Genomic DNA, 20,542 nt, shown 5'->3' on the forward strand with positions numbered 1-20,542 from the left:
CCTCGTTTCCCATCTTGGCGCCGCCAAGGTCAAGAGGGTTGAGCGTGCCGTTAGAGATCGCCTACGGCCACATCACCCTGAAAGCGCCCGATCTCGTCTGATCTCGGAGGCTAAGCAGGGTCGGGCCTGGTTAGTACCTGGATGGGAGACCGCCTGGGAATACCAGGTGCCGTAGGCTTCTTTTTTTGGGGGGCGTTCTGGACTTGCCCTGTTTTTTTTCCTCGTTTCCCATCTTGGCGCCGCCAAGGTCAAGAGGGTTGAGCGTGCCGTTAGAGATCGCCTACGGCCACATCACCCTGAAAGCGCCCGATCTCGTCTGATCTCGGAGGCTAAGCAGGGTCGGGCCTGGTTAGTACCTGGATGGGAGACCGCCTGGGAATACCAGGTGCCGTAGGCTTCTTTTTTTGGGGGGCGTTCTGGACTTGCCCTGTTTTTTTTCCTCGTTTCCCATCTTGGCGCCGCCAAGGTCAAGAGGGTTGAGCGTGCCGTTAGAGATCGCCTACGGCCACATCACCCTGAAAGCGCCCGATCTCGTCTGATCTCGGAGGCTAAGCAGGGTCGGGCCTGGTTAGTACCTGGATGGGAGACCGCCTGGGAATACCAGGTGCCGTAGGCTTCTTTTTTTCTTGGATTTCTGGACTTGCCCTGTTTTTTTTCCTCGTTTCCCATCTTGGCGCCGCCAAAGTCAAGAGGGTTGAGCGTGCCGTAAGAGATCGCCTACGGCCACATCACCCTGAAAGCGCCCGATCTCGTCTGATCTCGGAGGCTAAGCAGGGTCGGGCCTGGTTAGTACCTGGATGGGAGACCGCCTGGGAATACCAGGTGCCGTAGGCTTCTTTTTTTCTTGGAGTTCTGGACTTGCCCTGTTTTTTTCCTCGTTTCCCATCTTGGTGCCGCCAAAGTCAAGAGGGTTGAGCGTGCCGTAAGAGATCGCCTACGGCCACATCACCCTGAAAGCGCCCGATCTCGTCTGATCTCGGAGGCTAAGCAGGGTCGGGCCTGGTTAGTACCTGGATGGGAGACCGCCTGGGAATACCAGGTGCCGTAGGCTTCTTTTTTTCTTGGATTTCTGGACTTGCCCTGTTTTTTTTCCTCGTTTCCCATCTTGGCGCCGCCAAAGTCAAGAGGGTTGAGCGTGCCGTAAGAGATCGCCTACGGCCACATCACCCTGAAAGCGCCCGATCTCGTCTGATCTCGGAGGCTAAGCAGGGTCGGGCCTGGTTAGTACCTGGATGGGAGACCGCCTGGGAATACCAGGTGCCGTAGGCTTCTTTTTTTTGGGGGAGTTCTGGACTTGCCCTGTTTTTTTTCCTCGTTTCCCATCTTGGCGCCGCCAAGGTCAAGAGGGTTGAGCGTGCCGTTAGAGATCGCCTACGGCCACATCACCCTGAAAGCGCCCGATCTCGTCTGATCTCGGAGGCTAAGCAGGGTCGGGCCTGGTTAGTACCTGGATGGGAGACCGCCTGGGAATACCAGGTGCCGTAGGCTTCTTTTTTTGGGGGGCGTTCTGGACTTGCCCTGTTTTTTTTCCTCGTTTCCCATCTTGGCGCCGCCAAGGTCAAGAGGGTTGAGCGTGCCGTTAGAGATCGCCTACGGCCACATCACCCTGAAAGCGCCCGATCTCGTCTGATCTCGGAGGCTAAGCAGGGTCGGGCCTGGTTAGTACCTGGATGGGAGACCGCCTGGGAATACCAGGTGCCGTAGGCTTCTTTTTTTCTTGGATTTCTGGACTTGCCCTGTTTTTTTTCCTCGTTTCCCATCTTGGCGCCGCCAAAGTCAAGAGGGTTGAGCGTGCCGTAAGAGATCGCCTACGGCCACATCACCCTGAAAGCGCCCGATCTCGTCTGATCTCAGAGGCTAAGCAGGGTCGGGCCTGGTTAGTACCTGGATGGGAGTCCGCCTGGGAATACCAGGTGCCGTAGGCTTCTTTTTTTTGGGGGCGTTCTGGACTTGCCCTGTTTTTTTTCCTCGTTTCCCATCTTGGCGCCGCCAAGGTCAAGAGGGTTGAGCGTGCCGTTAGAGATCGCCTACGGCCACATCACCCTAAAAGCGCCCGATCTCGTCTGATCTCGGAGGCTAAGCAGGGTCGGGCCTGGTTAGTACCTGGATGGGAGACCGCCTGGGAATACCAGGTGCCGTAGGCTTCTTTTTTTCTTGGATTTCTGGACTTGCCCTGTTTTTTTTCCTCGTTTCCCATCTTGGCGCCGCCAAAGTCAAGAGGGTTGAGCGTGCCATAAGAGATCGCCTACGGCCACATCACCCTGAAAGCGCCCGATCTCGTCTGATCTCGGAGGCTAAGCAGGGTCGGGCCTGGTTAGTACCTGGATGGGAGACCGCCTGGGAATACCAGGTGCCGTAGGCTTCTTTTTTTCTTGGAGTTCTGGACTTGCCCTGTTTTTTTCCTCGTTTCCCATCTTGGTGCCGCCAAAGTCAAGAGGGTTGAGCGTGCCGTAAGAGATCGCCTACGGCCACATCACCCTGAAAGCGCCCGATCTCGTCTGATCTCGGAGGCTAAGCAGGGTCGGGCCTGGTTAGTACCTGGATGGGAGACCGCCTGGGAATACCAGGTGCCGTAGGCTTCTTTTTTTCTTGGATTTCTGGACTTGCCCTGTTTTTTTTCCTCGTTTCCCATCTTGGCGCCGCCAAGGTCAAGAGGGTTGAGCGTGCCGTTAGAGATCGCCTACGGCCACATCACCCTGAAAGCGCCCGATCTCGTCTGATCTCGGAGGCTAAGCAGGGTCGGGCCTGGTTAGTACCTGGATGGGAGACCGCCTGGGAATACCAGGTGCCGTAGGCTTCTTTTTTTCTTGGAGTTCTGGACTTGCCCTGTTTTTTTCCTCGTTTCCCACCTTGGTGCCGCCAAAGTCAAGAGGGTTGAGCGTGCCGTAAGAGATCGCCTACGGCCACATCACCCTGAAAGCGCCCGATCTCGTCTGATCTCGGAGGCTAAGCAGGGTCGGGCCTGGTTAGTACCTGGATGGGAGACCGCCTGGGAATACCAGGTGCCGTAGGCTTCTTTTTTTTGGGGGAGTTCTGGCCTTGCCCTGTTTTTTTCCTCGTTTCCCATCTTGGCGCCGCCAAGGTCAAGAGGGTTGAGCGTGCCGTTAGAGATCGCCTACGGCCACATCACCCTGAAAGCGCCCGATCTCGTCTGATCTCGGAGGCTAAGCAGGGTCGGGCCTGGTTAGTACCTGGATGGGAGACCGCCTGGGAATACCAGGTGCCGTAGGCTTCTTTTTTTTGGGGGAGTTCTGGACTTGCCCTGTTTTTTTTCCTCGTTTCCCATCTTGGCGCCGCCAAGGTCAAGAGGGTTGAGCGTGCCGTTAGAGATCGCCTACGGCCACATCACCCTGAAAGCGCCCGATCTCGTCTGATCTCGGAGGCTAAGCAGGGTCGGGCCTGGTTAGTACCTGGATGGGAGACCGCCTGGGAATACCAGGTGCCGTAGGCTTCTTTTTTTGGGGGGCGTTCTGGACTTGCCCTGTTTTTTTTCCTCGTTTCCCATCTTGGCGCCGCCAAGGTCAAGAGGGTTGAGCGTGCCGTTAGAGATCGCCTACGGCCACATCACCCTGAAAGCCCCCGATCTCGTCTGATCTCGGAGGCTAAGCAGGGTCGGGCCTGGTTAGTACCTGGATGGGAGACCGCCTGGGAATACCAGGTGCCGTAGGCTTCTTTTTTTCTTGGATTTCTGGACTTGCCCTGTTTTTTTTCCTCGTTTCCCATCTTGGCGCCGCCAAGGTCAAGAGGGTTGAGCGTGCCGTTAGAGATCGCCTACGGCCACATCACCCTGAAAGCGCCCGATCTCGTCTGATCTCGGAGGCTAAGCAGGGTCGGGCCTGGTTAGTACCTGGATGGGAGACCGCCTGGGAATACCAGGTGCCGTAGGCTTCTTTTTTTCTTGGAGTTCTGGACTTGCCCTGTTTTTTTCCTCGTTTCCCATCTTGGTGCCGCCAAAGTCAAGAGGGTTGAGCGTGCCGTAAAAGATCGCCTACGGCCACATCACCCTGAAAGCGCCCGATCTCGTCTGATCTCGGAGGCTAAGCAGGGTCGGGCCTGGTTAGTACCTGGATGGGAGACCGCCTGGGAATACCAGGTGCCGTAGGCTCCTTTTTTTCTTGGAGTTCTGGACTTGCCCTGTTTTTTTTCCTCGTTTCCCATCTTGGCGCCGCCAAAGTCAAGAGGGTTGAGCGTGCCGTAAGAGATCGCCTACGGCCACATCACCCTGAAAGCGCCCGATCTCGTCTGATCTCGGAGGCTAAGCAGGGTCGGGCCTGGTTAGTACCTGGATGGGAGACCGCCTGGGAATACCAGGTGCCGTAGGCTTCTTTTTTTTGGGGGAGTTCTGGACTTGCCCTGTTTTTTTTCCTCGTTTCCCATCTTGGCGCCGCCAAGGTCAAGAGGGTTGAGCGTGCCGTTAGAGATCGCCTACGGCCACATCACCCTGAAAGCGCCCGATCTCGTCTGATCTCGGAGGCTAAGCAGGGTCGGGCCTGGTTAGTACCTGGATGGGAGACCGCCTGGGAATACCAGGTGCCGTAGGCTTCTTTTTTTGGGGGGCGTTCTGGACTTGCCCTGTTTTTTTTCCTCGTTTCCCATCTTGGCGCCGCCAAGGTCAAGAGGGTTGAGCGTGCCGTTAGAGATCGCCTACGGCCACATCACCCTGAAAGCGCCCGATCTCGTCTGATCTCGGAGGCTAAGCAGGGTCGGGCCTGGTTAGTACCTGGATGGGAGACCGCCTGGGAATACCAGGTGCCGTAGGCTTCTTTTTTTCTTGGATTTCTGGACTTGCCCTGTTTTTTTTCCTCGTTTCCCATCTTGGCGCCGCCAAAGTCAAGAGGGTTGAGCGTGCCGTAAGAGATCGCCTACGGCCACATCACCCTGAAAGCGCCCGATCTCGTCTGATCTCGGAGGCTAAGCAGGGTCGGGCCTGGTTAGTACCTGGATGGGAGACCGCCTGGGAATACCAGGTGCCGTAGGCTTCTTTTTTTCTTGGAGTTCTGGACTTGCCCTGTTTTTTTCCTCGTTTCCCATCTTGGTGCCGCCAAAGTCAAGAGGGTTGAGCGTGCCGTAAGAGATCGCCTACGGCCACATCACCCTGAAAGCGCCCGATCTCGTCTGATCTCGGAGGCTAAGCAGGGTCGGGCCTGGTTAGTACCTGGATGGGAGACCGCCTGGGAATACCAGGTGCCGTAGGCTTCTTTTTTTCTTGGATTTCTGGACTTGCCCTGTTTTTTTCCCTCGTTTCCCATCTTGGCGCCGCCAAAGTCAAGAGGGTTGAGCGTGCCGTAAGAGATCGCCTACGGCCACATCACCCTGAAAGCGCCCGATCTCGTCTGATCTCGGAGGCTAAGCAGGGTCGGGCCTGGTTAGTACCTGGATGGGAGACCGCCTGGGAATACCAGGTGCCGTAGGCTTCTCTTTTTCTTGGAGTTCTGGACTTGCCCTGTTTTTTTCCTCGTTTCCCATCTTGGTGCCGCCAAAGTCAAGAGGGTTGAGCGTGCCGTAAGAGATCGCCTACGGCCACATCACCCTGAAAGCGCCCGATCTCGTCTGATCTCGGAGGCTAAGCAGGGTCGGGCCTGGTTAGTACCTGGATGGGAGACCGCCTGGGAATACCAGGTGCCGTAGGCTTCTTTTTTTGGGGGGCGTTCTGGACTTGCCCTGTTTTTTTTCCTCGTTTCCCATCTTGGCGCCGCCAAGGTCAAGAGGGTTGAGCGTGCCGTTAGAGATCGCCTACGGCCACATCACCCTGAAAGCGCCCGATCTCGTCTGATCTCGGAGGCTAAGCAGGGTCGGGCCTGGTTAGTACCTGGATGGGAGACCGCCTGGGAATACCAGGTGCCGTAGGCTTCTTTTTTTTGGGGGAGTTCTGGACTTGCCCTGTTTTTTTTCCTCGTTTCCCATCTTGGCGCCGCCAAGGTCAAGAGGGTTGAGCGTGCCGTTAGAGATCGCCTACGGCCACATCACCCTGAAAGCGCCCGATCTCGTCTGATCTCGGAGGCTAAGCAGGGTCGGGCCTGGTTAGTACCTGGATGGGAGACCGCCTGGGAATACCAGTTGCCGTAGGCTTCTTTTTTTGGGGGGCGTTCTGGACTTGCCCTGTTTTTTTTCCTCGTTTCCCATCTTGGCGCCGCCAAGGTCAAGAGGGTTGAGCGTGCCGTTAGAGATCGCCTACGGCCACATCACCCTGAAAGCGCCCGATCTCGTCTGATCTCGGAGGCTAAGCAGGGTCGGGCCTGGTTAGTACCTGGATGGGAGACCGCCTGGGAATACCAGGTGCCGTAGGCTTCTTTTTTTCTTGGATTTCTGGACTTGCCCTGTTTTTTTTCCTCGTTTCCCATCTTGGCGCCGCCAAAGTCAAGAGGGTTGAGCGTGCCGTAAAAGATCGCCTACGGCCACATCACCCTGAAAGCGCCCGATCTCGTCTGATCTCGGAGGCTAAGCAGGGTCGGGCCTGGTTAGTACCTGGATGGGAGACCGCCTGGGAATACCAGGTGCCGTAGGCTTCTTTTTTTCTTGGAGTTCTGGACTTGCCCTGTTTTTTTCCTCGTTTCCCATCTTGGTGCCGCCAAAGTCAAGAGGGTTGAGCGTGCCGTAAGAGATCGCCTACGGCCACATCACCCTGAAAGCGCCCGATCTCGTCTGATCTCGGAGGCTAAGCAGGGTCGGGCCTGGTTAGTACCTGGATGGGAGACCGCCTGGGAATACCAGGTGCCGTAGGCTTCTTTTTTTCTTGGATTTCTGGACTTGCCCTGTTTTTTTTCCTCGTTTCCCATCTTGGCGCCGCCAAAGTCAAGAGGGTTGAGCGTGCCTTAAGAGATCGCCTACGGCCACATCACCCTGAAAGCGCCCGATCTCGTCTGATCTCGGAGGCTAAGCAGGGTCGGGCCTGGTTAGTACCTGGATGGGAGACCGCCTGGGAATACCAGGTGCCGTAGGCTTCTTTTTTTTGGGGGAGTTCTGGACTTGCCCTGTTTTTTTTCCTCGTTTCCCATCTTGGCGCCGCCAAGGTCAAGAGGGTTGAGCGTGCCATTAGAGATCGCCTACGGCCACATCACCCTGAAAGCGCCCGATCTCGTCTGATCTCGGAGGCTAAGCAGGGTCGGGCCTGGTTAGTACCTGGATGGGAGACCGCCTGGGAATACCAGGTGCCGTAGGCTTCTTTTTTTGGGGGGCGTTCTGGACTTGCCCTGTTTTTTTTCCTCGTTTCCCATCTTGGCGCCGCCAAGGTCAAGAGGGTTGAGCGTGCCGTTAGAGATCGCCTACGGCCACATCACCCTGAAAGTGCCCGATCTCGTCTGATCTCGGAGGCTAAGCAGGGTCGGGCCTGGTTAGTACCTGGATGGGAGACCGCCTGGGAATACCAGGTGCCGTAGGCTTCTTTTTTTCTTGGATTTCTGGACTTGCCCTGTTTTTTTTCCTCGTTTCCCATCTTGGCGCCGCCAAAGTCAAGAGGGTTGAGCGTGCCGTAAGAGATCGCCTACGGCCACATCACCCTGAAAGCGCCCGATCTCGTCTGATCTCGGAGGCTAAGCAGGGTCGGGCCTGGTTAGTACCTGGATGGGAGACCGCCTGGGAATACCAGGTGCCGTAGGCTTCTTTTTTTCTTGGAGTTCTGGACTTGCCCTGTTTTTTTCCTCGTTTCCCATCTTGGTGCCGCCAAAGTCAAGAGTGTTGAGTGTGCCTTAAGAGATCGCCTACGGTCACATCACCCTGAAAGCGCCCGATCTCGTCTGATCTCGGAGGCTAAGCAGGGTCGGGCCTGGTTAGTACCTGGATGGGAGACCGCCTGGGAATACCAGGTGCCGTAGGCTCCTTTTTTTCTTGGAGTTCTGGACTTGCCCTGTTTTTTTTCCTCGTTTCCCATCTTGGCGCCGCCAAAGTCAAGAGGGTTGAGCGTGCCGTAAGAGATCGCCTACGGCCACATCACCCTGAAAGCGCCCGATCTCGTCTGATCTCGGAGGCTAAGCAGGGTCGGGCCTGGTTAGTACCTGGATGGGAGACCGCCTGGGAATACCAGGTGCCGTAGGCTTCTTTTTTTTGGGGGAGTTCTGGACTTGCCCTGTTTTTTTTCCTCGTTTCCCATCTTGGCGCCGCCAAGGTCAAGAGGGTTGAGCGTGCCGTTAGAGATCGCCTACGGCCACATCACCCTTAAAGCGCCCGATCTCGTCTGATCTCGGAGGCTAAGCAGGGTCGGGCCTGGTTAGTACCTGGATGGGAGACCGCCTGGGAATACCAGGTGCCGTAGGCTTCTTTTTTTGGGGGGCGTTCTGGACTTGCCCTGTTTTTTTTCCTCGTTTCCCATCTTGGCGCCGCCAAGGTCAAGAGGGTTGAGCGTGCCGTTAGAGATCGCCTACGGCCACATCACCCTGAAAGCGCCCGATCTCGTCTGATCTCGGAGGCTAAGCAGGGTCGGGCCTGGTTAGTACCTGGATGGGAGACCGCCTGGGAATACCAGGTGCCGTAGGCTTCTTTTTTTCTTGGATTTCTGGACTTGCCCTGTTTTTTTTCCTCGTTTCCCATCTTGGCGCCGCCAAAGTCAAGAGGGTTGAGCGTGCCGTAAGAGATCGCCTACGGCCACATCACCCTGAAAGCGCCCGATCTCGTCTGATCTCGGAGGCTAAGCAGGGTCGGGCCTGGTTAGTACCTGGATGGGAGACCGCCTGGGAATACCAGGTGCCGTAGGCTTCTTTTTTTCTTGGAGTTCTGGACTTGCCCTGTTTTTTTCCTCGTTTCCCATCTTGGTGCCGCCAAAGTCAAGAGGGTTGAGCGTGCCGTAAGAGATCGCCTACGGCCACATCACCCTGAAAGCGCCCGATCTCGTCTGATCTCGGAGGCTAAGCAGGGTCGGGCCTGGTTAGTACCTGGATGGGAGACCGCCTGGGAATACCAGGTGCCGTAGGCTTCTTTTTTTCTTGGATTTCTGGACTTGCCCTGTTTTTTTTCCTCGTTTCCCATCTTGGCGCCGCCAAAGTCAAGAGGGTTGAGCGTGCCGTAAGAGATCGCCTACGGCCACATCACCCTGAAAGCGCCCGATCTCGTCTGATCTCGGAGGCTAAGCAGGGTCGGGCCTGGTTAGTACCTGGATGGGAGACCGCCTGGGAATACCAGGTGCCGTAGGCTTCTCTTTTTCTTGGAGTTCTGGACTTGCCCTGTTTTTTTCCTCGTTTCCCATCTTGGTGCCGCCAAAGTCAAGAGGGTTGAGCGTGCCGTAAGAGATCGCCTACGGCCACATCACCCTGAAAGCGCCCGATCTCGTCTGATCTCGGAGGCTAAGCAGGGTCGGGCCTGGTTAGTACCTGGATGGGAGACCGCCTGGGAATACCAGGTGCCGTAGGCTTCTTTTTTTGGGGGGCGTTCTGGACTTGCCCTGTTTTTTTTCCTCGTTTCCCATCTTGGCGCCGCCAAGGTCAAGAGGGTTGAGCGTGCCGTTAGAGATCGCCTACGGCCACATCACCCTGAAAGCGCCCGATCTCGTCTGATCTCGGAGGCTAAGCAGGGTCGGGCCTGGTTAGTACCTGGATGGTTGACCGCCTGGGAATACCAGGTGCCGTAGGCTTCTTTTTTTTGGGGGAGTTCTGGACTTGCCCTGTTTTTTTTCCTCGTTTCCCATCTTGGCGCCGCCAAGGTCAAGAGGGTTGAGCGTGCCGTTAGAGATCGCCTACGGCCACATCACCCTGAAAGCGCCCGATCTCGTCTGATCTCGGAGGCTAAGCAGGGTCGGGCCTGGTTAGTACCTGGATGGGAGACCGCCTGGGAATACCAGGTGCCGTAGGCTTCTTTTTTTGGGGGGCGTTCTGGACTTGCCCTGTTTTTTTTCCTCGTTTCCCATCTTGGCGCCGCCAAGGTCAAGAGGGTTGAGCGTGCTGTTAGAGATCGCCTACGGCCACATCACCCTGAAAGCGCCCGATCTCGTCTGATCTCGGAGGCTAAGCAGGGTCGGGCCTGGTTAGTACCTGGATGGGAGACCGCCTGGGAATACCAGGTGCCGTAGGCTTCTTTTTTTCTTGGATTTCTGGACTTGCCCTGTTTTTTTTCCTCGTTTCCCATCTTGGCGCCGCCAAAGTCAAGAGGGTTGAGCGTGCCGTAAGAGATCGCCTACGGCCACATCACCCTGAAAGCGCCCGATCTCGTCTGATCTCGGAGGCTAAGCAGGGTCGGGCCTGGTTAGTACCTGGATGGGAGACCGCCTGGGAATACCAGGTGCCGTAGGCTTCTTTTTTTCTTGGAGTTCTGGACTTGCCTTGTTTTTTTCCTCATTTCCCATCTTGGTGCCGCCAAAGTCAAGAGGGTTGAGCGTGCCGTAAGAGATCGCCTACGGCCACATCACCCTGAAAGTGCCCGATCTCGTCTGATCTCGGAGGCTAAGCAGGGTCGGGCCTGGTTAGTACCTGGATGGGAGACCGCCTGGGAATACCAGGTGCCGTAGGCTTCTTTTTTTCTTGGATTTCTGGACTTGCCCTGTTTTTTTTCCTCGTTTCCCATCTTGGCGCCGCCAAAGTCAAGAGGGTTGAGCGTGCCGTAAGAGATCGCCTACGGCCACATCACCCTGAAAGCGCCCGATCTCGTCTGATCTCGGAGGCTAAGCAGGGTCGGGCCTGGTTAGTACCTGGATGGGAGACCGCCTGGGAATACCAGGTGCCGTAGGCTTCTTTTTTTTGGGGGAGTTCTGGACTTGCCCTGTTTTTTTTCCTCGTTTCCCATCTTGGCGCCGCCAAGGTCAAGAGGGTTGAGCGTGCCGTTAGAGATCGCCTACGGCCACATCACCCTGAAAGCACCCGATCTCGTCTGATCTCGGAGGCTAAGCAGGGTCGGGCCTGGTTAGTACCTGGATGGGAGACCGCCTGGGAATACCAGGTGCCGTAGGCTTCTTTTTTTGGGGGGCGTTCTGGACTTGCCCTGTTTTTTTTCCTCGTTTCCCATCTTGGCGCCGCCAAGGTCAAGAGGGTTGAGCGTGCCGTTAGAGATCGCCTACGGCCACATCACCCTGAAAGCGCCCGATCTCGTCTGATCTCGGAGGCTAAGCAGGGTCGGGCCTGGTTAGTACCTGGATGGGAGACCGCCTGGGAATACCAGGTGCCGTAGGCTTCTTTTTTTTGGGGGAGTTCTGGACTTGCCCTGTTTTTTTTCCTCGTTTCCCATCTTGGCGCCGCCAAGGTCAAGAGGGTTGAGCGTGCCGTTAGAGATCGCCTACGGCCACATCACCCTGAAAGCGCCCGATCTCGTCTGATCTCGGAGGCTAAGCAGGGTCGGGCCTGGTTAGTACCTGGATGGGAGACCGCCTGGGAATACCAGGTGCCGTAGGCTTCTTTTTTTGGGGGGCGTTCTGGACTTGCCCTGTTTTTTTTCCTCGTTTCCCATCTTGGCGCCGCCAAGGTCAAGAGGGTTGAGCGTGCCGTTAGAGATCGCCTACGGCCACATCACCCTGAAAGCGCCCGATCTCGTCTGATCTCGGAGGCAAACAGGGTCGGGCCTGGTTAGTACCTGGATGGGAGACCGCCTGGGAATACCAGGTGCCGTAGGCTTCTTTTTTTCTTGGATTTCTGGACTTGCCCTGTTTTTTTTCCTCGTTTCCCATCTTGGCGCCGCCAAAGTCAAGAGGGTTGAGCGTGCCGTAAGAGATCGCCTACGGCCACATCACCCTGAAAGCGCCCGATCTCGTCTGATCTCGGAGGCTAAGCAGGGTCGGGCCTGGTTAGTACCTGGATGGGAGACCGCCTGGGAATACCAGGTGCGGTAGGCTTCTTTTTTTCTTGGAGTTCTGGACTTGCCCTGTTTTTTTCCTCGTTTCCCATCTTGGTGCCGCCAAAGTCAAGAGGGTTGAGCGTGCCGTAAGAGATCGCCTACGGCCACATCACCCTGAAAGCGCCCGATCTCGTCTGATCTCGGAGGCTAAGCAGGGTCGGGCCTGGTTAGTACCTGGATGGGAGACCGCCTGGGAATACCAGGTGCCGTAGGCTTCTTTTTTTCTTGGATTTCTGGACTTGCCCTGTTTTTTTTCCTCGTTTCCCATCTTGGCGCCGCCAAGGTCAAGAGGGTTGAGCGTGCCGTTAGAGATCGCCTACGGCCACATCACCCTGAAAGCGCCCGATCTCGTCTGATCTCGGAGGCTAAGCAGGGTCGGGCCTGGTTAGTACCTGGATGGGAGACCGCCTGGGAATACCAGATGCCGTAGGCTTCTTTTTTTCTTGGAGTTCTGGACTTGCCCTGTTTTTTTCCTCGTTTCCCACCTTGGTGCCGCCAAAGTCAAGAGGGTTGAGCGTGCCGTAAGAGATCGCCTACGGCCACATCACCCTGAAAGCGCCCGATCTCGTCTGATCTCGGAGGCTAAGCAGGGTCGGGCCTGGTTAGTACCTGGATGGGAGACCGCCTGGGAATACCAGGTGCCGTAGGCTTCTTTTTTTCTTGGATTTCTGGACTTGCCCTGTTTTTTTTCCTCGTTTCCCATCTTGGCGCCGCCAAAGTCAAGAGGGTTGAGCGTGCCGTAAGAGATCGCCTACGGCCACATCACCCTGAAAGCGCCCGATCTCGTCTGATCTCGGAGGCTAAGCAGGGTCGGGCCTGGTTAGTACCTGGATGGGAGACCGCCTGGGAATACCAGGTGCCGTAGGCTTCTTTTTTTCTTGGAGTTCTGGACTTGCCCTGTTTTTTTCCTCGTTTCCCATCTTGGTGCCGCCAAAGTCAAGAGGGTTGAGCGTGCCGTAAGAGATCGCCTACGGCCACATCACCCTGAAAGCGCCCGATCTCGTCTGATCTCGGAGGCTAAGCAGGGTCGGGCCTGGTTAGTACCTGGATGGGAGACCGCCTGGGAATACCAGGTGCCGTAGGCTTCTTTTTTTCTTGGATTTCTGGACTTGCCCTGTTTTTTTTCCTCGTTTCCCATCTTGGCGCCGCCAAAGTCAAGAGGGTTGAGCGTGCCGTAAGAGATCGCCTACGGCCACATCACCCTGAAAGCGCCCGATCTCGTCTGATCTCGGAGGCTAAGCAGGGTCGGGCCTGGTTAGTACCTGGATGGGAGACCGCCTGGGAATACCAGGTGCCGTAGGCTTCTTTTTTTTGGGGGAGTTCTGGACTTGCCCTGTTTTTTTTCCTCGTTTCCCATCTTGGCGCCGCCAAGGTCAAGAGGGTTGAGCGTGCCGTTAGAGATCGCCTACGGCCACATCACCCTGAAAGCGCCCGATCTCGTCTGATCTCGGAGGCTAAGCAGGGTCGGGCCTGGTTAGTACCTGGATGGGAGACCGCCTGGGAATACCAGGTGCCGTAGGCTTCTTTTTTTGGGGGGCGTTCTGGACTTGCCCTGTTTTTTTTCCTCGTTTCCCATCTTGGCGCCGCCAAGGTCAAGAGGGTTGAGCGTGCCGTTAGAGATCGCCTACGGCCACATCACCCTGAAAGCGCCCGATCTCGTCTGATCTCGGAGGCTAAGCAGGGTCGGGCCTGGTTAGTACCTGGATGGGAGACCGCCTGGGAATACCAGGTGCCGTAGGCTTCTTTTTTTTGGGGGAGTTCTGGACTTGCCCTGTTTTTTTTCCTCGTTTCCCATCTTGGCGCCGCCAAGGTCAAGAGGGTTGAGCGTGCCATTAGAGATCGCCTACGGCCACATCACCCTGAAAGCGCCCGATCTCGTCTGATCTCGGAGGCTAAGCAGGGTCGGGCCTGGTTAGTACCTGGATGGGAGACCGCCTGGGAATACCAGGTGCCGTAGGCTTCTTTTTTTGGGGGGCGTTCTGGACTTGCCCTGTTTTTTTTCCTCGTTTCCCATCTTGGCGCCGCCAAGGTCAAGAGGGTTGAGCGTGCTGTTAGAGATCGCCTACGGCCACATCACCCTGAAAGCGCCCGATCTCGTCTGATCTCGGAGGCTAAGCAGGGTCGGGCCTGGTTAGTACCTGGATGGGAGACCGCCTGGGAATACCAGGTGCCGTAGGCTTCTTTTTTTCTTGGATTTCTGGACTTGCCCTGTTTTTTTTCCTCGTTTCCCATCTTGGCGCCGCCAAAGTCAAGAGGGTTGAGCGTGCCGTAAGAGATCGCCTACGGCCACATCACCCTGAAAGCGCCCGATCTCGTCTGATCTCGGAGGCTAAGCAGGGTCGGGCCTGGTTAGTACCTGGATGGGAGACCGCCTGGGAATACCAGGTGCCGTAGGCTTCTTTTTTTCTTGGAGTTCTGGACTTGCCTTGTTTTTTTCCTCGTTTCCCATCTTGGTGCCGCCAAAGTCAAGAGGGTTGAGCGTGCCGTAAGAGATCGCCTACGGCCACATCACCCTGAAAGCGCCCAATCTCGTCTGATCTCGGAGGCTAAGCAGGGTCGGGCCTGGTTAGTACCTGGATGGGAGACCGCCTGGGAATACCAGGTGCCGTAGGCTTCTTTTTTTCTTGGATTTCTGGACTTGCCCTGTTTTTTTTCCTCGTTTCCCATCTTGGCGCCGCCAAAGTCAAGAGGGTTGAGCGTGCCGTAAGAGATCGCCTACGGCCACATCACCCTGAAAGCGCCCGATCTCGTCTGATCTCGGAGGCTAAGCAGGGTCGGGCCTGGTTAGTACCTGGATGGGAGACCGCCTGGGAATACCAGGTGCCGTAGGCTTCTTTTTTTTGGGGGAGTTCTGGACTTGCCCTGTTTTTTTTCCTCATTTCCCATCTTGGCGCCGCCAAGGTCAAGAGGGTTGAGCGTGCCGTTAGAGATCGCCTACGGCCACATCACCCTGAAAGCGCCCGATCTCGTCTGATCTCGGAGGCTAAGCAGGGTCGGGCCTGGTTAGTACCTGGATGGGAGACCGCCTGGGAATACCAGGTGCCGTAGGCTTCTTTTTTTGGGGGGCGTTCTGGACTTGCCCTGTTTTTTTTCCTCGTTTCCCATCTTGGCGCCGCCAAGGTCAAGAGGGTTGAGCGTGCCGTTAGAGATCGCCTACGGCCACATCACCCTGAAAGCGCCCGATCTCGTCTGATCTCGGAGGCTAAGCAGGGTCGGGCCTGGTTAGTACCTGGATGGGAGACCGCCTGGGAATACCAGGTGCCGTAGGCTTCTTTTTTTCTTGGATTTCTGGACTTGCCCTGTTTTTTTTCCTCGTTTCCCATCTTGGCGCCGCCAAAGTCAAGAGGGTTGAGCGTGCCGTAAGAGATCGCCTACGGCCACATCACCCTGAAAGCGCCCGATCTCGTCTGATCTCGGAGGCTAAGCAGGGTCGGGCCTGGTTAGTACCTGGATGGGAGACCGCCTGGGAATACCAGGTGCCGTAGGCTTCTTTTTTTCTTGGAGTTCTGGACTTGCCCTGTTTTTTTCCTCGTTTCCCATCTTGGTGCCGCCAAAGTCAAGAGGGTTGAGCGTGCCGTAAGAGATCGCCTACGGCCACATCACCCTGAAAGCGCCCGATCTCGTCTGATCTCGGAGGCTAAGCAGGGTCGGGCCTGGTTAGTACCTGGATGGGAGACCGCCTGGGAATACCAGGTGCCGTAGGCTTCTTTTTTTCTTGGATTTCTGGACTTGCCCTGTTTTTTTTCCTCGTTTCCCATCTTGGCGCCGCCAAGGTCAAGAGGGTTGAGCGTGCCGTTAGAGATCGCCTACGGCCACATCACCCTGAAAGCGCCCGATCTCGTCTGATCTCGGAGGCTAAGCAGGGTCGGGCCTGGTTAGTACCTGGATGGGAGACCGCCTGGGAATACCAGATGCCGTAGGCTTCTTTTTTTCTTGGAGTTCTGGACTTGCCCTGTTTTTTTCCTCGTTTCCCACCTTGGTGCCGCCAAAGTCAAGAGGGTTGAGCGTGCCGTAAGAGATCGCCTACGGCCACATCACCCTGAAAGCGCCCGATCTCGTCTGATCTCGGAGGCTAAGCAGGGTCGGGCCTGGTTAGTACCTGGATGGGAGACCGCCTGGGAATACCAGGTGCCGTAGGCTTCTTTTTTTTGGGGGAGTTCTGGCCTTGCCCTGTTTTTTTCCTCGTTTCCCATCTTGGCGCCGCCAAGGTCAAGAGGGTTGAGCGTGCCGTTAGAGATCGCCTACGGCCACATCACCCTGAAAGCGCCCGATCTCGTCTGATCTCGGAGGCTAAGCAGGGTCGGGCCTGGTTAGTACCTGGATGGGAGACCGCCTGGGAATACCAGGTGCCGTAGGCTTCTTTTTTTTGGGGGAGTTCTGGACTTGCCCTGTTTTTTTTCCTCGTTTCCCATCTTGGCGCCGCCAAGGTCAAGAGGGTTGAGCGTGCCGTTAGAGATCGCCTACGGCCACATCACCCTGAAAGCGCCCGATCTCGTCTGATCTCGGAGGCTAAGCAGGGTCGGGCCTGGTTAGTACCTGGATGGGAGACCGCCTGGGAATACCAGGTGCCGTAGGCTTCTTTTTTTGGGGGGCGTTCTGGACTTGCCCTGTTTTTTTTCCTCGTTTCCCATCTTGGCGCCGCCAAGGTCAAGAGGGTTGAGCGTGCCGTTAGAGATCGGCTACGGCCACATCACCCTGAAAGCGCCCAATCTCGTCTGATCTCGGAGGCTAAGCAGGGTCGGGCCTGGTTAGTACCTGGATGGGAGACCGCCTGGGAATACCAGGTGCCGTAGGCTTCTTTATTTGGGGGGCGTTCTGGACTTGCCCTGTTTTTTTTCCTCGTTTCCCATCTTGGCGCCGCCAAGGTCAAGAGGGTTGAGCGTGCCGTTAGAGATCGCCTACGGCCACATCACCCTGAAAGCGCCCGATCTCGTCTGATCTCGGAGGCTAAGCAGGGTCGGGCCTGGTTAGTACCTGGATGGGAGACCGCCTGGGAATACCAGGTGCCGTAGGCTTCTTTTTTTCTTGGAGTTCTGGACTTGCCCTGTTTTTTTTCCTCGTTTCCCATCTTGGCGCCGCCAAAGTCAAGAGGGTTGAGCGTGCCGTAAGAGATCGCCTACGGCCACATCACCCTGAAAGCGCCCGATCTCGTCTGATCTCGGAGGCTAAGCAGGGTCGGGCCTGGTTAGTACCTGGATGGGAGACCGCCTGGGAATACCAGGTGCCGTAGGCTTCTTTTTTTCTTGGAGTTCTGGACTTGCCCTGTTTTTTTCCTCGTTTCCCATCTTGGTGCCGCCAAAGTCAAGAGGGTTGAGCGTGCCGTAAGAGATCGCCTATGGCCACATCACCCTGAAAGCGCCCGATCTCGTCTGATCTCGGAGGCTAAGCAGGGTCGGGCCTGGTTAGTACCTGGATGGGAGACCGCCTGGGAATACCAGGTGCCGTAGGCTTCTTTTTTTCTTGGATTTCTGGACTTGCCCTGTTTTTTTTCCTCGTTTCCCATCTTGGCGCCGCCAAAGTCAAGAGGGTTGAGCGTGCCGTAAGAGATCGCCTACGGCCACATCACCCTGAAAGCGCCCGATCTCGTCTGATCTCGGAGGCTAAGCAGGGTCGGGCCTGGTTAGTACCTGGATGGGAGACCGCCTGGGAATACCAGGTGCCGTAGGCTTCTCTTTTTCTTGGAGTTCTGGACTTGCCCTGTTTTTTTCCTCGTTTCCCATCTTGGTGCCGCCAAAGTCAAGAGGGTTGAGCGTGCCGTAAGAGATCGCCTACGGCCACATCACCCTGAAAGCGCCCGATCTCGTCTGATCTCGGAGGCTAAGCAGGGTCGGGCCTGGTTAGTACCTGGATGGGAGACCGCCTGGGAATACCAGGTGCCGTAGGCTTCTTTTTTTGGGGGGCGTTCTGGACTTGCCCTGTTTTTTTTCCTCGTTTCCCATCTTGGCGCCGCCAAGGTCAAGAGGGTTGAGCGTGCCGTTAGAGATCGCCTACGGCCACATCACCCTGAAAGCGCCCGATCTCGTCTGATCTCGGAGGCTAAGCAGGGTCGGGCCTGGTTAGTACCTGGATGGGAGACCGCCTGGGAATACCAGGTGCCGTAGGCTTCTTTTTTTTGGGGGAGTTCTGGACTTGCCCTGTTTTTTTTCCTCGTTTCCCATCTTGGCGCCGCCAAGGTCAAGAGGGTTGAGCGTGCCGTTAGAGATCGCCTACGGCCACATCACCCTGAAAGCGCCCGATCTCGTCTGATCTCGGAGGCTAAGCAGGGTCGGGCCTGGTTAGTACCTGGATGGGAGACCGCCTGGGAATACCAGGTGCCGTAGGCTTCTTTTTTTGGGGGGCGTTCTGGACTTGCCCTGTTTTTTTTCCTCGTTTCCCATCTTGGCGCCGCCAAGGTCAAGAGGGTTGAGCGTGCCGTTAGAGATCGCCTACGGCCACATCACCCTGAAAGCGCCCGATCTCGTCTGATCTCGGAGGCTAAGCAGGGTCGGGCCTGGTTAGTACTTGGATGGGAGACCGCCTGGGAATACCAGGTGCCGTAGGCTTCTTTTTTTCTTGGATTTCTGGACTTGCCCTGTTTTTTTTCCTCGTTTCCCATCTTGGCGCCGCCAAAGTCAAGAGGGTTGAGCGTGCCGTAAGAGATCGCCTACGGCCACATCACCCTGAAAGCGCCCGATCTCGTCTGATCTCGGAGGCTAAGCAGGGTCGGGCCTGGTTAGTACCTGGATGGGAGACCGCCTGGGAATACCAGGTGCCGTAGGCTTCTTTTTTTCTTGGAGTTCTGGACTTGCCCTGTTTTTTTCCTCGTTTCCCATCTTGGTGCCGCCAAAGTCAAGAGGGTTGAGCGTGCCGTAAGAGATCGCCTACGGCCACATCACCCTGAAAGCGCCCGATCTCGTCTGATCTCGGAGGCTAAGCAGGGTCGGGCCTGGTTAGTACCTGGATGGGAGACCGCCTGGGAATACCAGGTGCCGTAGGCTTCTTTTTTTCTTGGATTTCTGGACTTGCCCTGTTTTTTTTCCTCGTTTCCCATCTTGGCGCCGCCAAGGTCAAGAGGGTTGAGCGTGCCGTTAGAGATCGCCTACGGCCACATCACCCTGAAAGCGCCCGATCTCGTCTGATCTCGGAGGCTAAGCAGGGTCGGGCCTGGTTAGTACCTGGATGGGAGACCGCCTGGGAATACCAGGTGCCGTAGGCTTCTTTTTTTCTTGGAGTTCTGGACTTGCCCTGTTTTTTTCCTCGTTTCCCACCTTGGTGCCGCCAAAGTCAAGAGGGTTGAGCGTGCCGTAAGAGATCGCCTACGGCCACATCACCCTGAAAGCGCCCGATCTCGTCTGATCTCGGAGGCTAAGCAGGGTCGGGCCTGGTTAGTACCTGGATGGGAGACCGCCTGGGAATACCAGGTGCCGTAGGCTTCTTTTTTTTGGGGGAGTTCTGGCCTTGCCCTGTTTTTTTCCTCGTTTCCCATCTTGGCGCCGCCAAGGTCAAGAGGGTTGAGCGTGCCGTTAGAGATCGCCTACGGCCACATCACCCTGAAAGCGCCCGATCTCGTCTGATCTCGGAGGCTAAGCAGGGTCGGGCCTGGTTAGTACCTGGATGGGAGACCGCCTGGGAATACCAGGTGCCGTAGGCTTCTTTTTTTTGGGGGAGTTCTGGACTTGCCCTGTTTTTTTTCCTCGTTTCCCATCTTGGCGCCGCCAAGGTCAAGAGGGTTGAGCGTGCCGTTAGAGATCGCCTACGGCCACATCACCCTGAAAGCGCCCGATCTCGTCTGATCTCGGAGGCTAAGCAGGGTCGGGCCTGGTTAGTACCTGGATGGGAGACCGCCTGGGAATACCAGGTGCCGTAGGCTTCTTTTTTTGGGGGGCGTTCTGGACTTGCCCTGTTTTTTTTCCTCGTTTCCCATCTTGGCGCCGCCAAGGTCAAGAGGGTTGAGCGTGCCGTTAGAGATCGCCTACGGCCACATCACCCTGAAAGCGCCCGATCTCGTCTGATCTCGGAGGCTAAGCAGGGTCGGGCCTGGTTAGTACCTGGATGGGAGACCGCCTGGGAATACCAGGTGCCGTAAGCTTCTTTTTTTCTTGGATTTCTGGACTTGCCCTGTTTTTTTTCCTCGTTTCCCATCTTGGCGCCGCCAAGGTCAAGAGGGTTGAGCGTGCCGTTAGAGATCGCCTACGGCCACATCACCCTGAAAGCGCCCGATCTCGTCTGATCTCGGAGGCTAAGCAGGGTCGGGCCTGGTTAGTACCTGGATGGGAGACCGCCTGGGAATACCAGGTGCCGTAGGCTTCTTTTTTTCTTGGAGTTCTGGACTTGCCCTGTTTTTTTCCTCGTTTCCCATCTTGGTGCCGCCAAAGTCAAGAGGGTTGAGCGTGCCGTAAGAGATCGCCTACGGCCACATCACCCTGAAAGCGCCCGATCTCGTCTGATCTCGGAGGCTAAGCAGGGTCGGGCCTGGTTAGTACCTGGATGGGAGACCGCCTGGGAATACCAGGTGCCGTAGGCTCCTTTTTTTCTTGGAGTTCTGGACTTGCCCTGTTTTTTTTCCTCGTTTCCCATCTTGGCGCCGCCAAAGTCAAGAGGGTTGAGCGTGCCGTAAGAGATCGCCTACGGCCACATCACCCTGAAAGCGCCCGATCTCGTCTGATCTCGGAGGCTAAGCAGGGTCGGGCCTGGTTAGTACCTGGATGGGAGACCGCCTGGGAATACCAGGTGCCGTAGGCTTCTTTTTTTTGGGGGAGTTCTGGACTTGCCCTGTTTTTTTTCCTCGTTTCCCATCTTGGCGCCGCCAAGGTCAAGA

At 56.4% G+C, this 20,542-nt stretch overlaps 94 non-coding genes across 94 annotated transcripts; all 94 read left to right on the forward strand.

Moving 5' to 3' along the window:
- Window positions 1–59: 59 nt before the first annotated feature.
- Window positions 60–178, forward strand: LOC141118339 (5S ribosomal RNA). The gene has a single exon (XR_012237717.1). It is a non-coding gene; the product is annotated as a 5S ribosomal RNA (ribosomal RNA).
- Window positions 179–278: 100 nt separating this feature from the next.
- Window positions 279–397, forward strand: LOC141118341 (5S ribosomal RNA). The gene has a single exon (XR_012237719.1). It is a non-coding gene; the product is annotated as a 5S ribosomal RNA (ribosomal RNA).
- Window positions 398–497: 100 nt separating this feature from the next.
- LOC141118342 (5S ribosomal RNA) lies at window positions 498–616 on the forward strand. The gene has a single exon (XR_012237720.1). It is a non-coding gene; the product is annotated as a 5S ribosomal RNA (ribosomal RNA).
- A 99-nt stretch (window positions 617–715) lies between these two features.
- On the forward strand, window positions 716–834 carry LOC141118343 (5S ribosomal RNA). The gene has a single exon (XR_012237721.1). It is a non-coding gene; the product is annotated as a 5S ribosomal RNA (ribosomal RNA).
- Window positions 835–932: 98 nt separating this feature from the next.
- LOC141118344 (5S ribosomal RNA) lies at window positions 933–1,051 on the forward strand. Its single transcript, XR_012237722.1, has one exon. It is a non-coding gene; the product is annotated as a 5S ribosomal RNA (ribosomal RNA).
- A 99-nt stretch (window positions 1,052–1,150) lies between these two features.
- On the forward strand, window positions 1,151–1,269 carry LOC141118345 (5S ribosomal RNA). The gene has a single exon (XR_012237723.1). It is a non-coding gene; the product is annotated as a 5S ribosomal RNA (ribosomal RNA).
- A 100-nt stretch (window positions 1,270–1,369) lies between these two features.
- Window positions 1,370–1,488, forward strand: LOC141118347 (5S ribosomal RNA). Its single transcript, XR_012237725.1, has one exon. It is a non-coding gene; the product is annotated as a 5S ribosomal RNA (ribosomal RNA).
- Window positions 1,489–1,588: 100 nt separating this feature from the next.
- LOC141118348 (5S ribosomal RNA) lies at window positions 1,589–1,707 on the forward strand. The gene has a single exon (XR_012237726.1). It is a non-coding gene; the product is annotated as a 5S ribosomal RNA (ribosomal RNA).
- Window positions 1,708–1,806: 99 nt separating this feature from the next.
- Window positions 1,807–1,925, forward strand: LOC141120512 (5S ribosomal RNA). Its single transcript, XR_012239829.1, has one exon. It is a non-coding gene; the product is annotated as a 5S ribosomal RNA (ribosomal RNA).
- Window positions 1,926–2,025: 100 nt separating this feature from the next.
- On the forward strand, window positions 2,026–2,144 carry LOC141120276 (5S ribosomal RNA). The gene has a single exon (XR_012239601.1). It is a non-coding gene; the product is annotated as a 5S ribosomal RNA (ribosomal RNA).
- Window positions 2,145–2,243: 99 nt separating this feature from the next.
- LOC141118349 (5S ribosomal RNA) lies at window positions 2,244–2,362 on the forward strand. Its single transcript, XR_012237727.1, has one exon. It is a non-coding gene; the product is annotated as a 5S ribosomal RNA (ribosomal RNA).
- A 98-nt stretch (window positions 2,363–2,460) lies between these two features.
- On the forward strand, window positions 2,461–2,579 carry LOC141118350 (5S ribosomal RNA). Its single transcript, XR_012237728.1, has one exon. It is a non-coding gene; the product is annotated as a 5S ribosomal RNA (ribosomal RNA).
- A 99-nt stretch (window positions 2,580–2,678) lies between these two features.
- LOC141118351 (5S ribosomal RNA) lies at window positions 2,679–2,797 on the forward strand. The gene has a single exon (XR_012237729.1). It is a non-coding gene; the product is annotated as a 5S ribosomal RNA (ribosomal RNA).
- Window positions 2,798–2,895: 98 nt separating this feature from the next.
- Window positions 2,896–3,014, forward strand: LOC141118353 (5S ribosomal RNA). The gene has a single exon (XR_012237731.1). It is a non-coding gene; the product is annotated as a 5S ribosomal RNA (ribosomal RNA).
- A 99-nt stretch (window positions 3,015–3,113) lies between these two features.
- On the forward strand, window positions 3,114–3,232 carry LOC141118354 (5S ribosomal RNA). Its single transcript, XR_012237732.1, has one exon. It is a non-coding gene; the product is annotated as a 5S ribosomal RNA (ribosomal RNA).
- A 100-nt stretch (window positions 3,233–3,332) lies between these two features.
- Window positions 3,333–3,451, forward strand: LOC141118355 (5S ribosomal RNA). Its single transcript, XR_012237733.1, has one exon. It is a non-coding gene; the product is annotated as a 5S ribosomal RNA (ribosomal RNA).
- Window positions 3,452–3,551: 100 nt separating this feature from the next.
- LOC141119929 (5S ribosomal RNA) lies at window positions 3,552–3,670 on the forward strand. The gene has a single exon (XR_012239262.1). It is a non-coding gene; the product is annotated as a 5S ribosomal RNA (ribosomal RNA).
- A 99-nt stretch (window positions 3,671–3,769) lies between these two features.
- On the forward strand, window positions 3,770–3,888 carry LOC141118356 (5S ribosomal RNA). The gene has a single exon (XR_012237734.1). It is a non-coding gene; the product is annotated as a 5S ribosomal RNA (ribosomal RNA).
- A 98-nt stretch (window positions 3,889–3,986) lies between these two features.
- On the forward strand, window positions 3,987–4,105 carry LOC141118357 (5S ribosomal RNA). The gene has a single exon (XR_012237735.1). It is a non-coding gene; the product is annotated as a 5S ribosomal RNA (ribosomal RNA).
- A 99-nt stretch (window positions 4,106–4,204) lies between these two features.
- Window positions 4,205–4,323, forward strand: LOC141118358 (5S ribosomal RNA). Its single transcript, XR_012237736.1, has one exon. It is a non-coding gene; the product is annotated as a 5S ribosomal RNA (ribosomal RNA).
- Window positions 4,324–4,423: 100 nt separating this feature from the next.
- On the forward strand, window positions 4,424–4,542 carry LOC141118359 (5S ribosomal RNA). Its single transcript, XR_012237737.1, has one exon. It is a non-coding gene; the product is annotated as a 5S ribosomal RNA (ribosomal RNA).
- Window positions 4,543–4,642: 100 nt separating this feature from the next.
- Window positions 4,643–4,761, forward strand: LOC141118360 (5S ribosomal RNA). Its single transcript, XR_012237738.1, has one exon. It is a non-coding gene; the product is annotated as a 5S ribosomal RNA (ribosomal RNA).
- A 99-nt stretch (window positions 4,762–4,860) lies between these two features.
- LOC141118361 (5S ribosomal RNA) lies at window positions 4,861–4,979 on the forward strand. The gene has a single exon (XR_012237739.1). It is a non-coding gene; the product is annotated as a 5S ribosomal RNA (ribosomal RNA).
- A 98-nt stretch (window positions 4,980–5,077) lies between these two features.
- Window positions 5,078–5,196, forward strand: LOC141118362 (5S ribosomal RNA). The gene has a single exon (XR_012237740.1). It is a non-coding gene; the product is annotated as a 5S ribosomal RNA (ribosomal RNA).
- Window positions 5,197–5,295: 99 nt separating this feature from the next.
- LOC141118364 (5S ribosomal RNA) lies at window positions 5,296–5,414 on the forward strand. The gene has a single exon (XR_012237742.1). It is a non-coding gene; the product is annotated as a 5S ribosomal RNA (ribosomal RNA).
- Window positions 5,415–5,512: 98 nt separating this feature from the next.
- On the forward strand, window positions 5,513–5,631 carry LOC141118365 (5S ribosomal RNA). Its single transcript, XR_012237743.1, has one exon. It is a non-coding gene; the product is annotated as a 5S ribosomal RNA (ribosomal RNA).
- A 100-nt stretch (window positions 5,632–5,731) lies between these two features.
- Window positions 5,732–5,850, forward strand: LOC141118366 (5S ribosomal RNA). Its single transcript, XR_012237744.1, has one exon. It is a non-coding gene; the product is annotated as a 5S ribosomal RNA (ribosomal RNA).
- A 100-nt stretch (window positions 5,851–5,950) lies between these two features.
- Window positions 5,951–6,069, forward strand: LOC141120480 (5S ribosomal RNA). The gene has a single exon (XR_012239799.1). It is a non-coding gene; the product is annotated as a 5S ribosomal RNA (ribosomal RNA).
- Window positions 6,070–6,169: 100 nt separating this feature from the next.
- On the forward strand, window positions 6,170–6,288 carry LOC141118367 (5S ribosomal RNA). Its single transcript, XR_012237745.1, has one exon. It is a non-coding gene; the product is annotated as a 5S ribosomal RNA (ribosomal RNA).
- A 99-nt stretch (window positions 6,289–6,387) lies between these two features.
- Window positions 6,388–6,506, forward strand: LOC141118368 (5S ribosomal RNA). Its single transcript, XR_012237746.1, has one exon. It is a non-coding gene; the product is annotated as a 5S ribosomal RNA (ribosomal RNA).
- Window positions 6,507–6,604: 98 nt separating this feature from the next.
- On the forward strand, window positions 6,605–6,723 carry LOC141118369 (5S ribosomal RNA). The gene has a single exon (XR_012237747.1). It is a non-coding gene; the product is annotated as a 5S ribosomal RNA (ribosomal RNA).
- A 99-nt stretch (window positions 6,724–6,822) lies between these two features.
- On the forward strand, window positions 6,823–6,941 carry LOC141118370 (5S ribosomal RNA). Its single transcript, XR_012237748.1, has one exon. It is a non-coding gene; the product is annotated as a 5S ribosomal RNA (ribosomal RNA).
- Window positions 6,942–7,041: 100 nt separating this feature from the next.
- On the forward strand, window positions 7,042–7,160 carry LOC141118371 (5S ribosomal RNA). Its single transcript, XR_012237749.1, has one exon. It is a non-coding gene; the product is annotated as a 5S ribosomal RNA (ribosomal RNA).
- Window positions 7,161–7,260: 100 nt separating this feature from the next.
- Window positions 7,261–7,379, forward strand: LOC141120036 (5S ribosomal RNA). The gene has a single exon (XR_012239369.1). It is a non-coding gene; the product is annotated as a 5S ribosomal RNA (ribosomal RNA).
- A 99-nt stretch (window positions 7,380–7,478) lies between these two features.
- On the forward strand, window positions 7,479–7,597 carry LOC141118372 (5S ribosomal RNA). The gene has a single exon (XR_012237750.1). It is a non-coding gene; the product is annotated as a 5S ribosomal RNA (ribosomal RNA).
- Window positions 7,598–7,695: 98 nt separating this feature from the next.
- On the forward strand, window positions 7,696–7,814 carry LOC141119912 (5S ribosomal RNA). Its single transcript, XR_012239245.1, has one exon. It is a non-coding gene; the product is annotated as a 5S ribosomal RNA (ribosomal RNA).
- A 99-nt stretch (window positions 7,815–7,913) lies between these two features.
- LOC141118373 (5S ribosomal RNA) lies at window positions 7,914–8,032 on the forward strand. The gene has a single exon (XR_012237751.1). It is a non-coding gene; the product is annotated as a 5S ribosomal RNA (ribosomal RNA).
- Window positions 8,033–8,132: 100 nt separating this feature from the next.
- Window positions 8,133–8,251, forward strand: LOC141120026 (5S ribosomal RNA). The gene has a single exon (XR_012239359.1). It is a non-coding gene; the product is annotated as a 5S ribosomal RNA (ribosomal RNA).
- Window positions 8,252–8,351: 100 nt separating this feature from the next.
- On the forward strand, window positions 8,352–8,470 carry LOC141118375 (5S ribosomal RNA). The gene has a single exon (XR_012237753.1). It is a non-coding gene; the product is annotated as a 5S ribosomal RNA (ribosomal RNA).
- Window positions 8,471–8,569: 99 nt separating this feature from the next.
- Window positions 8,570–8,688, forward strand: LOC141118376 (5S ribosomal RNA). The gene has a single exon (XR_012237754.1). It is a non-coding gene; the product is annotated as a 5S ribosomal RNA (ribosomal RNA).
- A 98-nt stretch (window positions 8,689–8,786) lies between these two features.
- Window positions 8,787–8,905, forward strand: LOC141118377 (5S ribosomal RNA). The gene has a single exon (XR_012237755.1). It is a non-coding gene; the product is annotated as a 5S ribosomal RNA (ribosomal RNA).
- A 99-nt stretch (window positions 8,906–9,004) lies between these two features.
- Window positions 9,005–9,123, forward strand: LOC141118378 (5S ribosomal RNA). The gene has a single exon (XR_012237756.1). It is a non-coding gene; the product is annotated as a 5S ribosomal RNA (ribosomal RNA).
- Window positions 9,124–9,221: 98 nt separating this feature from the next.
- Window positions 9,222–9,340, forward strand: LOC141118379 (5S ribosomal RNA). Its single transcript, XR_012237757.1, has one exon. It is a non-coding gene; the product is annotated as a 5S ribosomal RNA (ribosomal RNA).
- Window positions 9,341–9,440: 100 nt separating this feature from the next.
- LOC141120048 (5S ribosomal RNA) lies at window positions 9,441–9,559 on the forward strand. Its single transcript, XR_012239381.1, has one exon. It is a non-coding gene; the product is annotated as a 5S ribosomal RNA (ribosomal RNA).
- Window positions 9,560–9,659: 100 nt separating this feature from the next.
- LOC141118380 (5S ribosomal RNA) lies at window positions 9,660–9,778 on the forward strand. Its single transcript, XR_012237758.1, has one exon. It is a non-coding gene; the product is annotated as a 5S ribosomal RNA (ribosomal RNA).
- Window positions 9,779–9,878: 100 nt separating this feature from the next.
- Window positions 9,879–9,997, forward strand: LOC141118382 (5S ribosomal RNA). The gene has a single exon (XR_012237759.1). It is a non-coding gene; the product is annotated as a 5S ribosomal RNA (ribosomal RNA).
- Window positions 9,998–10,096: 99 nt separating this feature from the next.
- Window positions 10,097–10,215, forward strand: LOC141118383 (5S ribosomal RNA). Its single transcript, XR_012237760.1, has one exon. It is a non-coding gene; the product is annotated as a 5S ribosomal RNA (ribosomal RNA).
- Window positions 10,216–10,313: 98 nt separating this feature from the next.
- Window positions 10,314–10,432, forward strand: LOC141120037 (5S ribosomal RNA). Its single transcript, XR_012239370.1, has one exon. It is a non-coding gene; the product is annotated as a 5S ribosomal RNA (ribosomal RNA).
- Window positions 10,433–10,531: 99 nt separating this feature from the next.
- LOC141118384 (5S ribosomal RNA) lies at window positions 10,532–10,650 on the forward strand. The gene has a single exon (XR_012237761.1). It is a non-coding gene; the product is annotated as a 5S ribosomal RNA (ribosomal RNA).
- Window positions 10,651–10,750: 100 nt separating this feature from the next.
- On the forward strand, window positions 10,751–10,869 carry LOC141119393 (5S ribosomal RNA). Its single transcript, XR_012238735.1, has one exon. It is a non-coding gene; the product is annotated as a 5S ribosomal RNA (ribosomal RNA).
- Window positions 10,870–10,969: 100 nt separating this feature from the next.
- On the forward strand, window positions 10,970–11,088 carry LOC141118385 (5S ribosomal RNA). Its single transcript, XR_012237762.1, has one exon. It is a non-coding gene; the product is annotated as a 5S ribosomal RNA (ribosomal RNA).
- Window positions 11,089–11,188: 100 nt separating this feature from the next.
- LOC141118387 (5S ribosomal RNA) lies at window positions 11,189–11,307 on the forward strand. The gene has a single exon (XR_012237764.1). It is a non-coding gene; the product is annotated as a 5S ribosomal RNA (ribosomal RNA).
- Window positions 11,308–11,407: 100 nt separating this feature from the next.
- Window positions 11,408–11,525, forward strand: LOC141120567 (5S ribosomal RNA). The gene has a single exon (XR_012239882.1). It is a non-coding gene; the product is annotated as a 5S ribosomal RNA (ribosomal RNA).
- Window positions 11,526–11,624: 99 nt separating this feature from the next.
- LOC141120409 (5S ribosomal RNA) lies at window positions 11,625–11,743 on the forward strand. Its single transcript, XR_012239731.1, has one exon. It is a non-coding gene; the product is annotated as a 5S ribosomal RNA (ribosomal RNA).
- A 98-nt stretch (window positions 11,744–11,841) lies between these two features.
- LOC141118388 (5S ribosomal RNA) lies at window positions 11,842–11,960 on the forward strand. The gene has a single exon (XR_012237765.1). It is a non-coding gene; the product is annotated as a 5S ribosomal RNA (ribosomal RNA).
- Window positions 11,961–12,059: 99 nt separating this feature from the next.
- LOC141120425 (5S ribosomal RNA) lies at window positions 12,060–12,178 on the forward strand. The gene has a single exon (XR_012239746.1). It is a non-coding gene; the product is annotated as a 5S ribosomal RNA (ribosomal RNA).
- Window positions 12,179–12,276: 98 nt separating this feature from the next.
- LOC141118389 (5S ribosomal RNA) lies at window positions 12,277–12,395 on the forward strand. The gene has a single exon (XR_012237766.1). It is a non-coding gene; the product is annotated as a 5S ribosomal RNA (ribosomal RNA).
- A 99-nt stretch (window positions 12,396–12,494) lies between these two features.
- LOC141118390 (5S ribosomal RNA) lies at window positions 12,495–12,613 on the forward strand. Its single transcript, XR_012237767.1, has one exon. It is a non-coding gene; the product is annotated as a 5S ribosomal RNA (ribosomal RNA).
- Window positions 12,614–12,711: 98 nt separating this feature from the next.
- On the forward strand, window positions 12,712–12,830 carry LOC141118391 (5S ribosomal RNA). The gene has a single exon (XR_012237768.1). It is a non-coding gene; the product is annotated as a 5S ribosomal RNA (ribosomal RNA).
- Window positions 12,831–12,929: 99 nt separating this feature from the next.
- Window positions 12,930–13,048, forward strand: LOC141118392 (5S ribosomal RNA). The gene has a single exon (XR_012237769.1). It is a non-coding gene; the product is annotated as a 5S ribosomal RNA (ribosomal RNA).
- A 100-nt stretch (window positions 13,049–13,148) lies between these two features.
- Window positions 13,149–13,267, forward strand: LOC141118393 (5S ribosomal RNA). The gene has a single exon (XR_012237770.1). It is a non-coding gene; the product is annotated as a 5S ribosomal RNA (ribosomal RNA).
- A 100-nt stretch (window positions 13,268–13,367) lies between these two features.
- On the forward strand, window positions 13,368–13,486 carry LOC141118394 (5S ribosomal RNA). Its single transcript, XR_012237771.1, has one exon. It is a non-coding gene; the product is annotated as a 5S ribosomal RNA (ribosomal RNA).
- Window positions 13,487–13,586: 100 nt separating this feature from the next.
- On the forward strand, window positions 13,587–13,705 carry LOC141118395 (5S ribosomal RNA). The gene has a single exon (XR_012237772.1). It is a non-coding gene; the product is annotated as a 5S ribosomal RNA (ribosomal RNA).
- A 100-nt stretch (window positions 13,706–13,805) lies between these two features.
- Window positions 13,806–13,924, forward strand: LOC141118396 (5S ribosomal RNA). The gene has a single exon (XR_012237773.1). It is a non-coding gene; the product is annotated as a 5S ribosomal RNA (ribosomal RNA).
- A 99-nt stretch (window positions 13,925–14,023) lies between these two features.
- On the forward strand, window positions 14,024–14,142 carry LOC141118399 (5S ribosomal RNA). The gene has a single exon (XR_012237775.1). It is a non-coding gene; the product is annotated as a 5S ribosomal RNA (ribosomal RNA).
- A 98-nt stretch (window positions 14,143–14,240) lies between these two features.
- On the forward strand, window positions 14,241–14,359 carry LOC141120454 (5S ribosomal RNA). The gene has a single exon (XR_012239774.1). It is a non-coding gene; the product is annotated as a 5S ribosomal RNA (ribosomal RNA).
- Window positions 14,360–14,458: 99 nt separating this feature from the next.
- Window positions 14,459–14,577, forward strand: LOC141118400 (5S ribosomal RNA). Its single transcript, XR_012237776.1, has one exon. It is a non-coding gene; the product is annotated as a 5S ribosomal RNA (ribosomal RNA).
- Window positions 14,578–14,677: 100 nt separating this feature from the next.
- On the forward strand, window positions 14,678–14,796 carry LOC141118401 (5S ribosomal RNA). Its single transcript, XR_012237777.1, has one exon. It is a non-coding gene; the product is annotated as a 5S ribosomal RNA (ribosomal RNA).
- Window positions 14,797–14,896: 100 nt separating this feature from the next.
- On the forward strand, window positions 14,897–15,015 carry LOC141118402 (5S ribosomal RNA). Its single transcript, XR_012237778.1, has one exon. It is a non-coding gene; the product is annotated as a 5S ribosomal RNA (ribosomal RNA).
- Window positions 15,016–15,114: 99 nt separating this feature from the next.
- LOC141118403 (5S ribosomal RNA) lies at window positions 15,115–15,233 on the forward strand. The gene has a single exon (XR_012237779.1). It is a non-coding gene; the product is annotated as a 5S ribosomal RNA (ribosomal RNA).
- A 98-nt stretch (window positions 15,234–15,331) lies between these two features.
- LOC141118404 (5S ribosomal RNA) lies at window positions 15,332–15,450 on the forward strand. Its single transcript, XR_012237780.1, has one exon. It is a non-coding gene; the product is annotated as a 5S ribosomal RNA (ribosomal RNA).
- A 99-nt stretch (window positions 15,451–15,549) lies between these two features.
- On the forward strand, window positions 15,550–15,668 carry LOC141120427 (5S ribosomal RNA). Its single transcript, XR_012239748.1, has one exon. It is a non-coding gene; the product is annotated as a 5S ribosomal RNA (ribosomal RNA).
- A 98-nt stretch (window positions 15,669–15,766) lies between these two features.
- Window positions 15,767–15,885, forward strand: LOC141118405 (5S ribosomal RNA). The gene has a single exon (XR_012237781.1). It is a non-coding gene; the product is annotated as a 5S ribosomal RNA (ribosomal RNA).
- A 99-nt stretch (window positions 15,886–15,984) lies between these two features.
- On the forward strand, window positions 15,985–16,103 carry LOC141118406 (5S ribosomal RNA). Its single transcript, XR_012237782.1, has one exon. It is a non-coding gene; the product is annotated as a 5S ribosomal RNA (ribosomal RNA).
- A 100-nt stretch (window positions 16,104–16,203) lies between these two features.
- On the forward strand, window positions 16,204–16,322 carry LOC141118407 (5S ribosomal RNA). Its single transcript, XR_012237783.1, has one exon. It is a non-coding gene; the product is annotated as a 5S ribosomal RNA (ribosomal RNA).
- A 100-nt stretch (window positions 16,323–16,422) lies between these two features.
- On the forward strand, window positions 16,423–16,541 carry LOC141120557 (5S ribosomal RNA). Its single transcript, XR_012239873.1, has one exon. It is a non-coding gene; the product is annotated as a 5S ribosomal RNA (ribosomal RNA).
- Window positions 16,542–16,641: 100 nt separating this feature from the next.
- On the forward strand, window positions 16,642–16,760 carry LOC141118408 (5S ribosomal RNA). The gene has a single exon (XR_012237784.1). It is a non-coding gene; the product is annotated as a 5S ribosomal RNA (ribosomal RNA).
- Window positions 16,761–16,859: 99 nt separating this feature from the next.
- Window positions 16,860–16,978, forward strand: LOC141118410 (5S ribosomal RNA). Its single transcript, XR_012237786.1, has one exon. It is a non-coding gene; the product is annotated as a 5S ribosomal RNA (ribosomal RNA).
- Window positions 16,979–17,076: 98 nt separating this feature from the next.
- On the forward strand, window positions 17,077–17,195 carry LOC141119953 (5S ribosomal RNA). Its single transcript, XR_012239286.1, has one exon. It is a non-coding gene; the product is annotated as a 5S ribosomal RNA (ribosomal RNA).
- Window positions 17,196–17,294: 99 nt separating this feature from the next.
- LOC141118411 (5S ribosomal RNA) lies at window positions 17,295–17,413 on the forward strand. Its single transcript, XR_012237787.1, has one exon. It is a non-coding gene; the product is annotated as a 5S ribosomal RNA (ribosomal RNA).
- A 98-nt stretch (window positions 17,414–17,511) lies between these two features.
- LOC141118412 (5S ribosomal RNA) lies at window positions 17,512–17,630 on the forward strand. Its single transcript, XR_012237789.1, has one exon. It is a non-coding gene; the product is annotated as a 5S ribosomal RNA (ribosomal RNA).
- A 100-nt stretch (window positions 17,631–17,730) lies between these two features.
- Window positions 17,731–17,849, forward strand: LOC141118413 (5S ribosomal RNA). Its single transcript, XR_012237790.1, has one exon. It is a non-coding gene; the product is annotated as a 5S ribosomal RNA (ribosomal RNA).
- A 100-nt stretch (window positions 17,850–17,949) lies between these two features.
- Window positions 17,950–18,068, forward strand: LOC141118414 (5S ribosomal RNA). The gene has a single exon (XR_012237791.1). It is a non-coding gene; the product is annotated as a 5S ribosomal RNA (ribosomal RNA).
- A 100-nt stretch (window positions 18,069–18,168) lies between these two features.
- LOC141117892 (5S ribosomal RNA) lies at window positions 18,169–18,287 on the forward strand. Its single transcript, XR_012237285.1, has one exon. It is a non-coding gene; the product is annotated as a 5S ribosomal RNA (ribosomal RNA).
- Window positions 18,288–18,386: 99 nt separating this feature from the next.
- On the forward strand, window positions 18,387–18,505 carry LOC141118415 (5S ribosomal RNA). Its single transcript, XR_012237792.1, has one exon. It is a non-coding gene; the product is annotated as a 5S ribosomal RNA (ribosomal RNA).
- Window positions 18,506–18,603: 98 nt separating this feature from the next.
- Window positions 18,604–18,722, forward strand: LOC141118416 (5S ribosomal RNA). The gene has a single exon (XR_012237793.1). It is a non-coding gene; the product is annotated as a 5S ribosomal RNA (ribosomal RNA).
- A 99-nt stretch (window positions 18,723–18,821) lies between these two features.
- Window positions 18,822–18,940, forward strand: LOC141118417 (5S ribosomal RNA). The gene has a single exon (XR_012237794.1). It is a non-coding gene; the product is annotated as a 5S ribosomal RNA (ribosomal RNA).
- A 98-nt stretch (window positions 18,941–19,038) lies between these two features.
- On the forward strand, window positions 19,039–19,157 carry LOC141118419 (5S ribosomal RNA). The gene has a single exon (XR_012237795.1). It is a non-coding gene; the product is annotated as a 5S ribosomal RNA (ribosomal RNA).
- Window positions 19,158–19,256: 99 nt separating this feature from the next.
- On the forward strand, window positions 19,257–19,375 carry LOC141118420 (5S ribosomal RNA). Its single transcript, XR_012237796.1, has one exon. It is a non-coding gene; the product is annotated as a 5S ribosomal RNA (ribosomal RNA).
- Window positions 19,376–19,475: 100 nt separating this feature from the next.
- LOC141118422 (5S ribosomal RNA) lies at window positions 19,476–19,594 on the forward strand. Its single transcript, XR_012237798.1, has one exon. It is a non-coding gene; the product is annotated as a 5S ribosomal RNA (ribosomal RNA).
- A 100-nt stretch (window positions 19,595–19,694) lies between these two features.
- Window positions 19,695–19,813, forward strand: LOC141120260 (5S ribosomal RNA). The gene has a single exon (XR_012239585.1). It is a non-coding gene; the product is annotated as a 5S ribosomal RNA (ribosomal RNA).
- A 99-nt stretch (window positions 19,814–19,912) lies between these two features.
- On the forward strand, window positions 19,913–20,031 carry LOC141118423 (5S ribosomal RNA). The gene has a single exon (XR_012237799.1). It is a non-coding gene; the product is annotated as a 5S ribosomal RNA (ribosomal RNA).
- A 98-nt stretch (window positions 20,032–20,129) lies between these two features.
- On the forward strand, window positions 20,130–20,248 carry LOC141118424 (5S ribosomal RNA). Its single transcript, XR_012237800.1, has one exon. It is a non-coding gene; the product is annotated as a 5S ribosomal RNA (ribosomal RNA).
- Window positions 20,249–20,347: 99 nt separating this feature from the next.
- Window positions 20,348–20,466, forward strand: LOC141118425 (5S ribosomal RNA). The gene has a single exon (XR_012237801.1). It is a non-coding gene; the product is annotated as a 5S ribosomal RNA (ribosomal RNA).
- The last annotated feature ends 76 nt before the right edge of the window (window positions 20,467–20,542 follow it).

The sequence above is a fragment of the Aquarana catesbeiana genome, linkage group LG13, assembly GCF_042186555.1.
Source record: "Aquarana catesbeiana isolate 2022-GZ linkage group LG13, ASM4218655v1, whole genome shotgun sequence".
NCBI classification, from domain to species: Eukaryota; Metazoa; Chordata; class Amphibia; order Anura; family Ranidae; genus Aquarana; species Aquarana catesbeiana.